The sequence below is a fragment of the Vulpes lagopus genome, chromosome 21, assembly GCF_018345385.1.
Source record: "Vulpes lagopus strain Blue_001 chromosome 21, ASM1834538v1, whole genome shotgun sequence".
Classification (NCBI taxonomy): Eukaryota; Metazoa; Chordata; class Mammalia; order Carnivora; family Canidae; genus Vulpes; species Vulpes lagopus.
In genome coordinates, this window is record NC_054844.1 from 8835647 (window position 1) to 8845754 (window position 10108).

General features: G+C 40.7%; 1 non-coding gene across 1 annotated transcript; it reads left to right on the forward strand.

Annotated features, from left to right (window-relative positions):
• Positions 1-6166: 6166 nt before the first annotated feature.
• Positions 6167-6269, forward strand: LOC121480452. Its single transcript, XR_005984973.1, has one exon. It is a non-coding gene; the product is annotated as a U6 spliceosomal RNA (small nuclear RNA).
• Positions 6270-10108: the final 3839 nt, after the last annotated feature.

Sequence of the window (10108 nt, forward strand, 5' to 3'; positions counted from 1 at the left end):
ACTGCTTCCTCAAATGGCACGCATGTTTTACATTTTGATAGGTTCAGTTGTTCTCCAAAATAGTTTTATTTGAAGAGTAATCAATAGTCACTGGGTAGATGGCAGTTGTCCAAGGTGTTTGGTGTTGATGGGGTTGGGTTGGGGGTGTTAGGGCAGGTGTCAAGGTTGATGGTAAAGTAAGCATGGCTACAGAATTAGTAATGGGTTATTGGTGGCTGCCAAACATCGATGGATCAAGATAACTTTCCCATATTAAGGTTTGGTGTGTAGTTGCTTTTGAGTTCCTTTCTGATGTTTCTCTGTCTTTGTCCTTTGATATTTCTGTTTGCCTTAGACATCTAAGTGCTTTCCCATTCATAGCCTATCATGGGTTTCTTCCCTTGTATCTAGTCAATCCTACATCCCACCAACAAAGCTTTCAGCTCAAGCTTCTGTAATAGTTGTCATCAAATTCATCATCAAGGAAGATCAATAGGGGTCCGACCAACATATCTAAAAACTCTCATACCTTACTGAGTAAAATATTATTGTCGTCCAGTTATTGATCTAATGGCCCAACCATCCAGACATTTTTTTCTTTTCCACTTCTGGAAAATATCCACATTCTATCAAAAGCAGAGTTAGTTGCAACATATTGCTAAAAGCTTTTGAATAATAATAAGTTTGTTGAGGGCAAAGATCTCATATTAGAGTAATTATTATCCCACACAAAAGCAGTTGGTGCTGGGTAATGAACATACACTTAATAGTTTCAATGTAACACTTCAGCACCATGTTGCTGGCCTCTTCCATGTGGTCATGCACTTCCCTTTCCATCAACATCATCCCGTGAGTCTCTCTAATCATGATCCTTTTCAACTTCCTCCTTTCTTGATGTGCCTGTTTAAGCATGGGAGTCAAAGTTGAAATGCCCTATACAGGATAAAAATCTATGTATGCTCAGAATGATTGCAATCTAGTTAGAACACTGACAAAAGTAATAAATTTTTTTTTCCCATGAACTGATTCTTTGATATTCCTTGTATGTTTTCATACGCAGGCTTATAAAGTCTCTGCTTAACAGCAGTATGTGTGTGGAGGGAAAATGGGGTGGTGGGAGGGGCACAGAAATCTTTCAGAGGGGGCACCTGGGTGGCTCAGTCAGTAATGCATCTTACTCTTGATTTTGGTCAGGTCATAATCTCAGGGTCCTGGGGTGGAGCCCTACATTGAGCTTCATGCTGGGCATGGAGCCTGCTTGGGATTCTTTCTCTCCCTCTCCCTCTCCCCACCCCATTCATGCATTTATGCACTCTCTCCACACCCCTGTCCCCCACAAAAAGGAAAAAATCTCTCAGAGGAATACTGACAGCTCCAAATCCTACAGCCTCAGAGTATAATGAGCATAAACTGCTGTGACATTCAAATTTTCCTTATGGAACCCACGTTAGCCAAGATACAAGGGAAGATGGAAAGAAAGAAAGAAAGAAGAAAGAAAGAAAGAAAGAAAGAAAGAAAGAAAGAAAGAAAGAAAGAAAGAAAAGAAAAGAAAGAAAAGAAAAGAAAAGAAAAGAAAAGAAAGAAAAGAAAAGAAAAGAAAAGAAAAGAAAAGAAAAGAAAAAAGAAAAGAATAAAAGAATGGGGGATGCCTGGGTGGCTTAGTGGTTGGGCATCCGCTTTTGGCTCAGGATGTGATCCCCAGGGTCCTGGGATCGAGTCCTGCATCACACTTCCCATGAGGGGTCTGCTTCTCCCTCTGCCTGTGTCTCTGCCTCTCTCTCTCTCTGTGTGTCTCTTATGAATAAATAAATAAAATCATTAAAAAAAGAAAGAACTAATTAAATGTATCTGATGCTGTTTTTTTTCAAGTATTTAATTCCTATTAGTCAACTTATATTAGTTTCTGATGTTTAATTTTTAATAATATTTTATTTAATTATTCATGAGAGACACATAGAGAGAGAGAGAGAGAGGCAGAGACACAGGCAGAGGGAGAAGCAGGCTCCATGCAGGGAGCCTGACGTGGGACTCGATCCCAGGTACCCAGGATCACGCCCTGGGCTGAAGGTGGCGCTAAACCGCTGAGCCACCCAGGCTGCCCCTGATGTTTAATTTTAATGTTTTATTTATACACACTTATTTGGTGCTGATAACTACAGTAGCATTGAGAGTCTTCTTCCACTGCTAATCTTTGAAAAATAATATTCAGTAAAAAAGCATAAAATAACAATTTCTCAAACTATTATATTAAATTGTTAAAAGGTACCATTCTCTACATCATCTTTATCCTTTACATTCTTCTGTACTTTTGCTTCCCATTTTCTCTGATTGGTTCAAATTATTCTTTGTTTTGTTTTGCTCTTGTTTGTTCTGTAATCCCATGGGTGTGAGGAACATCTTGACTCTGTCTTGACGTCATTCCTCAGTTTTATAAAATCTTGGCCATTTCATCTTCAAAATTTTCTTTTACCTCATTCTTTTTAAATTCTCCTTCTGGAACTCAATTACATATGTTAGACCTTCTCACAAGGACCCATATATGCCACTTAGGCTCTCTCCTGTTGTTTTGTCTTTCTGGTCTTCTGTATGGATTTTTTTTTAAAGATTTTATTTATTTATTTATTATGAGTGACACACAGAGATAGGCAGAGACATCATGCCCTGAGTGAAAAGCAAATGCTCAACCGCTGAGCCACCCAGGCATCCCTGTATGGATATTTTCTTCTCACTTATCTTTCAGTTAACTAAATTTTCTCTCTCTTTTTTTTTTAGGTAACCTCTGTGCCTAATGTGGGTCTTGAACTCACAACCCCAAGATCAAGAGTTGTGTGCTCTACCATGCCTGCCAGGAACCCCAACTAATTTCTTTCTTTCTTTCTTTCTTTCTTTCTTTCTTTCTTTCTTTCTTTCTTTCTTTCTTTCTTTCTTTCTTCTTTTTTTTTTTAAAGATTTTACTTATTTATTCATGAGAGACACAAAGAGAGAGAGGCAGAGACACAGGCAGAGGGAGAAGTAGGCTCCATGCAGGAGCTTGATGCGAGACACGATCCCGGGACTCCAGGATCACGCCCTGGGCCGAAGGCAGGTGCTAAACTGCTGAGCCACCCAGGGATTCCCCCCCCAAATAATTTCTTATTCAGCTGTGTTTAATCTGCTGTGAAATTCACCTACTAAGTTCTTAATTTGGGACGCCTGGGTGGCCTAGCGTTTAAGTGTCCAACTTTGGCTCAGGTTGTGATCCTGGAGTCCTGGGATTGAATTCCACATCGGGCTCCCTACATGGAGCCTGCTTCTCCCTCTGCCTATGTCTCTGCCTCTCTCTGTGTCTCTCATGAATAAATAAAATAAAATCTTTTTTTTTTTTTTAAAGTTCTTAATTTGTGGGACAGCTGTCTGGCTCAGTGGGTAGAGCATGGGACTTTTGATCTGGGGTCATGAGTTTGAGACCCACATTGGGCATGTTTTTTAAAAAAAATTCTTAAAAAAATAAAAAGATAAAAAAAGTTATTAATTTGTTACTTTTTTCCAAATATATATATGTATACTGGGACACCTGGGTGGCTCAGGGGTTGAGTGCCTGCTTTCTGCCCAGGGCGTGGTCCCCGGGGTCTTGGGATCGAGTCCCACATCAGTCTCTGCCTCTCTCTCTGTGTCTCTCATGAATAAATAAATAAAATCTTAAAAAAAGAACATGTATGTATATATACACATATGTATATATATTTTTTAGTTTCTAGTGCTTTGCTGAAATTTTTCATCCTATTACTTATATTCTTAAGCATATTAATCATAGGTATTTTAAGTCTGATTCTAATAACTCTAATCTCTGGACCTGGGTTTTATTTTATTTTCTGTTTAAGTCAACTCTTGTCTTTTTGTATGTCTAATATTGTTTATTAAATACTAGATATGGGATCCCTGGGTGGCGCAGCGGTTTAGCGCCTGCCTTTGGCCCAGGGCGCTATCCTGGAGACCGGGATCGAATCCCACGTCGGGCTCCCTGCATGGAGCCTGCTTCTCCCTCTGCCTGTGTCTCTGCCTCTCTCTCTCTCTCTCTCTCTCTCTCTGTGACTATCATGAATAAATAAATAAAATCTTAAAAAAAAAAACTAGATATTATGTATACAAACTTAAGTTGGAGCATAACTCCCCATCCCCCCCCTTTTTAAAATCTCCATCCCTTAAATGTGGCTGTGCATAGGACTTCTTTCCAAAGGGTACAATACAAAGGAGGATAAAAGAGTAACTTTACAATGGAGAAAACTGACAAACATTACCTCAGCCAGGTGATCAAGGTCAACGTTAATAGCAATAAGCATGTTGATAGTATGTATCCTTGATATGATGAGATGACAATGGGACTTTACCTCTGGTTTTGCTCTGAAAAACCCTCAATCCAATTTATCATGAGAAATATATCAAATTTCAATATGGGACATTGTACAAAATATATGACCAATATTCCTCCATCAAGGTCATCAAAAACAAGGAAAATCTGAGAAACTGTCACAGCCTGAAGAAATTTAAGACTTGATGACTAAATGTATCCTGGTTAAATCTGGAACAGAAAAAGAACAGTAGGTTGTAAAATAAGAAAATCTGAATAAAGTATAGGCTTTAATAATGCATCATTATTGGGTCATTAGTAGTGATGCCCATACCATACCGATGTTAATAGTAGGAGAAACTAGGTAGGTAGTATATACAGGAAACTCTTGGTACTATCATCTCAATTTATTATTATTATTATTATTTATCTTTTTTTTTATCATCTCAATTTAAATCTAAAACTATTTGGGACACCTGGGTGGCTCAGTCGTTGAGTGTCTGCCTTTGGCTCAGGGTGTGATCCCAGGGTTCTGGGATCGAGTCCTGCATCAGGCTCCCCACAGGGAGCCTGCTTCTCCCTCTGCCTGTGTCTCTGCTTCTCTCTGTGTCTCTCATGAATAATAATTTTTTTTAAAAAGATTGTATTTACTTATTCATGAGACACACACACACACACAGAGGCAGAGACACAGGCAGAGGGAGAAGCAGGCTCCCTGCAAGAAGCCCGATGTGGACCACAGGATCGTGACTAGCCGAAGGCAGACACCCAACCACCGAGCCACCCAGGCATCCCCCAAATTTACTTTTGCAAATGTCAGTCTTTATGAGGTCAGAATCTATTTTTCGCCCTCCAATATTCCCTGAGGGCAGCTCAGGGTGGGTCCTACACTTGTTTCTCCCTCTTAACCTGTGAGATTCCTGAAACTATTCAGATTCCCAGCCTCTGAATTGCCACGTTCAGGGCGGATACCTAGTCTTTCAGGCACTGCTGAGTCAGCAAGAGGCAGGTCCAGGCTTCCCTTCTCTGATACCTTGGCTTCTTCAATTCCTTACTGCATTGAAAGCTCTCTGATGCTTTCAAGTAGTAGTAGTTGTTGTTGTTTTAAGATTTTATTTATTCATGAGAGACAGAGAGAGAGGCAGAGACACAAGCAAAGGGAGAAGCAGGCTCCCTGCAGGGTCTGATATGGAACTCGATCCCAGGACCCAGGGAACACAACCTGAGCTGAAGGCAGTCGCTCAACCACTGAGCCACCCAGGCATCCCTCAAGTAGTTTTTGTGCTTATCCAGCTTTCCCTGATCTCAGCAGAGAGTTGACCTGACACCAGCTATTCAGTCACAATCCAAACCGGAAATTTCTGCTTCTCATTTTTTAGATTACTTTTCATTTCCTCACCGATACCAAAATACTGAAAAACACTTCTGCTTTCCATGAATCCTGGAGCTTCTTCTTTCAGCCAGCCAGTAATTTAGTAATAAAATTTTTAAAAAGATTTTATTTATTTATTTATTTGTAAGAGAGAAGGAGAGCAAATGGGACAGCACAAGCAGGGGGAGTGGCAGAGGCAGAGGGAGAGGGAGAGGGAGAAGCACGCTACCCACCGAGTGGGGAGCTTGCTGCGGGTGGAGCTCAATCCCAACACCCTGGGATCATGACCTAAGCAGAAGATAGATGATTAATCAACTGAGACACCTAAGTGCCCCTAGTAATAGCATCTTAAACATCAGTCAGATTTTTTAAAAAATTACATAGATGCTAGAAATGATTAATAACTAATTAAGGAATAAAATTAGAGAGTCAACAGGAAAGAACCAAGTGACATGACTAAAATCATCTTCTAGGAAAGTAAAAGGTACTGGTATCTGTGCTTGCTTCAGTAGTTAAATTGGAAAGGTACAGAGATTAGCATGGCCTCTGTTCAAGGGTGACACATAAATTCATGAAGTGTTCCATATTAAAAAAAAAAAAAAAGTACTGGCATCCGGTCTGTTATTTTGATAAATCCCCTAGTGATCGAGCTCTCTAACTGCACTAGCAGGACAGCAAAGTTCCAAGATAAGAACTAACACAGATGAATTCACTTTCTTTAATTCCATATAGATCAAAGGATGAGCCTGGAATATTTTGTGGTACCAAAAAGTAAGGAAATACTTAAAAGAGTGATGGCCACATGTCAAAAGGATGTAGTATGAAGGCTGAACTAGCCACATCTAGGAGAATTTGAATATATTTCCCTAAATATTTATAAACTATTTATATTACTAATAAATTATGAAGTTATGCTACCATCAATTGAATTTCCACCAAATTAATCAGCTCTTATTTTTTTATTTTTTTAAAGATTTACTTATTTTTTCAAGATAAACATAGAGAGAGAGACAGAGGCAGAGACACAAGAGGAGGGAGAAGCAGGCTCCATGCCGGGAGCCTGATATGGGACTTGATCCCGGGACTCCAGGATCACGCCCCGGGGCCAAAGGCAGGTGCTAAACCACTGAGCCACCCAGGGATCCCCATCTCTTATAATCTGATATGTTAGACTAACATAATTGCTTGAATATTATTAGAAGGAGATTCATAATCATATGATCATAAAGCTGATCAGTAAACTTACACTAAAACTAGTTAAAATAATTTTATTTTTTTAACTTTTTTTGTGTGTGTGGCACTGGGCTGGCTCAGTCGGTAGAGTATATGACTCCTGATCTTGAGGTTGTGATTTCAAGCCCCATGTTGGCTGTAAAGATGACTTACAAGTAAAATATTGAAAAAAATAAAAATACTTTTTTTCTTTGTGTTATCTTTTTTTCTAGAGTGAGAATTAGGGGCAATAAAGTCTAGATCTTTTCTAGCTTTATTTCCCACTCTCTTCTGCATTCAGAACATCATCAATCCTTCATTCCTATGTTCAAATCTTTTTTTTTTTTTTAAGATTTTATTTATTTATTCATGAGAGACACAGAGAGAGGGAGAGAGGCAGAGACACAGGCAGAGGGAGAAGCAGGCTCCAGGCAGGGAGCCTGATGTGGGACTCGATCCCAGGACTCCAGGATCATGCCCTGGGCCCAAGGCGGCGCTAAACTGCTGAGCCACCCAGGCTGCCCCATTCCTATGTTCATATTAAGATTTTTGCATTTGGGGAGCCTGGGTGGCTCATTCAGGTAAAAGTCTGACTCTTTAAAAATTTTTTTTTTTTTTTTTTTTTTTATTTATGATAGTCACAGAGAGAGAGAGAGAGAGAGTCAGAGACATAGGCAGAGGGAGAAGCAGGCTCCATGCACTGGGAGCCTGATGTGGGATTCGATCCTCGATCTCCAGGATCGCGCCCTGGGCCAAAGGCAGGCGCCAAACCGCTGCGCCATCCAGGGATCCCAAGTCTGACTCTTTAAATATTTATCTGGAATACTAAGTTTTGAAGTGCCCTCTCCATGTGTCCTGGCCTTCCTTGTCCCATCCTAGTCCCTGTCCTTCCTCTCCTATGGCCAGTAACACCCATTCCCTTATTCCACAAACATTGGTAGATATTGCCAAATGACCCTGGGGTGGGGTGGGGGAACTGCCCCTAGCTGAGAACCACTGCTCCAATGGTGTTAAATATCACTTTCCTGGCTCACACTGCACCCGAGTTCCTGTCAGGAATTCTGATTCCCTTAACACTCCCCTCTAGGAGTCCCTTTCATCTGGATCAACCAGGTTTTTATCGCTAGGAACTGCTTCTCTATTTGGTCCCAGGATTAGAAAAGGTAAATACGTTTTCAGCTGCTGGAAGATGGCATTCGAAGAATGGACAAACCCTTTTAATTTCTAAGAAAGAGAATTCTTGGCATAGCCTACTAATCGCAGAAGCAGTTGAGATCATGTGGTATTGTGATCCTAATCTAGACAAGATAGTGCCCGCACAACCCATTTCCTAACTTCCAAACACACATTCTAGAGGTTGTCTCAGAGAATGAATTTGTGCAGCGTAATTTTTAACAGTCATATCTGGTTTTAGATTCTCTACTTCCTGGCTTGTGACTTAAGTCAAATATTCAGGTTTTCTGAGACTTCCATCATAGGGATACTCCTCTGTGTAATGAGCATCATGACACCCACTGCACAAAGTGTTGCAGATAAAAAGATGATCTAATTTTTAAAAACTTTTCTGGACTTGCCATGAATGAAAATGTTGCAGGAGCACCCGAGTGGCTTAGTTGTGAAGCATTTGCCTTCAGCTCAGGTCATCATCTCACGGTCCTGGGATCCAGCCCCCCCCAACCACCCCGTGTCAGACTCAGGGAGTCTGCTTCTCCATCTACTCCTTCCCCTGCTCTTGCTCGCTGTTTCTCTCTGAAAAGGTTGTAGTTCACCTGGCCCTTGGAGCCTCTCTGCAGGCTCCTTTCTTGCCTGTGGACAGGCTCCCTGGTGAACATCATGTTCATGTTCCCCCCGCATAGGAGTGAGACATGCTCTCTAGCCATAGATGTCAACAGGCATGAAGGTGGCTTCACTTTTAAGATCTCTTCAGGGACAGATCCTGAAACCTAATAAAACCCCTGCTTCTGGGTAGGATGTACAATGTACCCCAGCTTTTGGGTGCCTTGGAGCTGGACCAACCGGGATTGAAAACTGCTACCAGGTTTGGCACATTAGAGTCAGGAGCTTGGCTGATTTCAACGAGGAAACGTGCATCCATCTGTTAAATCATCGTAGAAGGTGGTCTGTGGTGTCTTTAGCTTTTTTTGCGGCAAGTTGTACATGTCTCAATGGCTCCACCTGCTGTCAGAAAGAAGAACGTGACTTCATCCCTCACATTTTTAGATTTGGGGTCAGAGCCAAGTTAGTGGGGGGATTGGGAAGGATGGGACTCCTGCTACTGTTTTATCAGAACCCTCCTGGACTGAGGACTTGGTGAGTAGCATTCTGACTCAGGTTTGTTTATATTTTAAGTCTGTCGCTTCTGTTATATTAATAGTACTCCAATCTATGTTTTTCCCTTTGTGACAAGGTTTTACTTAGAGCTGATGAAAAATGCATATATAACTCTTCAGATTTCTTCCTTCTTCAGATATTATTGGTGTGTTGTGATTTTGTAGGAAATTTTTAAGTAAATTTCAAATTTATCAGGGTAAGGATTTACCTACTTTTTTTTTTTTCAGTTTTACTGAGCTATAATTGGCATATAACATCATGTAAGTTTAAGATGTACAATGTGGGGATCCCTGGGTGGCGCAGCGGTTTGGCGCCTGCCTTTGGCCCAGGGCACGATCTGGAGACCCGGGATCGAATCCCACATTGGGCTCCCGGTGCATGGAGCCTGCTTCTCCCTCTGCCTGTGTCTCTGCCTCTCTCTCTCTCTGAGTATCATAAAAAAAAAAAAAAAAAAAAAAAAAAAGATGTACAATGTGATGATTTGATACATGTATATATTGCAAAATGTTTATGACAACAAGGTTAATTACATCCATCCCCTCTCATAATTATCATTTCATTGTTGTTGTTGCTATGGTGGGTACATTAAAGTTTTACTCTTATAACAACTTTCAAGGATACAATAGAGTATCACTAACCATAGTCACTGTGTTGTACATTAGCTCTCTGGAACTTACTCCTCTTATGACTTACATTTATTGTAAGACTCATCTTATTGATGAACATCTCCCCATTTCTCTCCCCATGCCCAGCCCCTGGCAAACACCATTCTACTCCGTTTCTATAAGTTTGACTTTTTTGGATTCCACATGTAAGATCATGTAGTATTTGTCTTTCTCTGACTTTATTTCACTTAGCATAATACTCTCAAGGTCCATCTACATTTT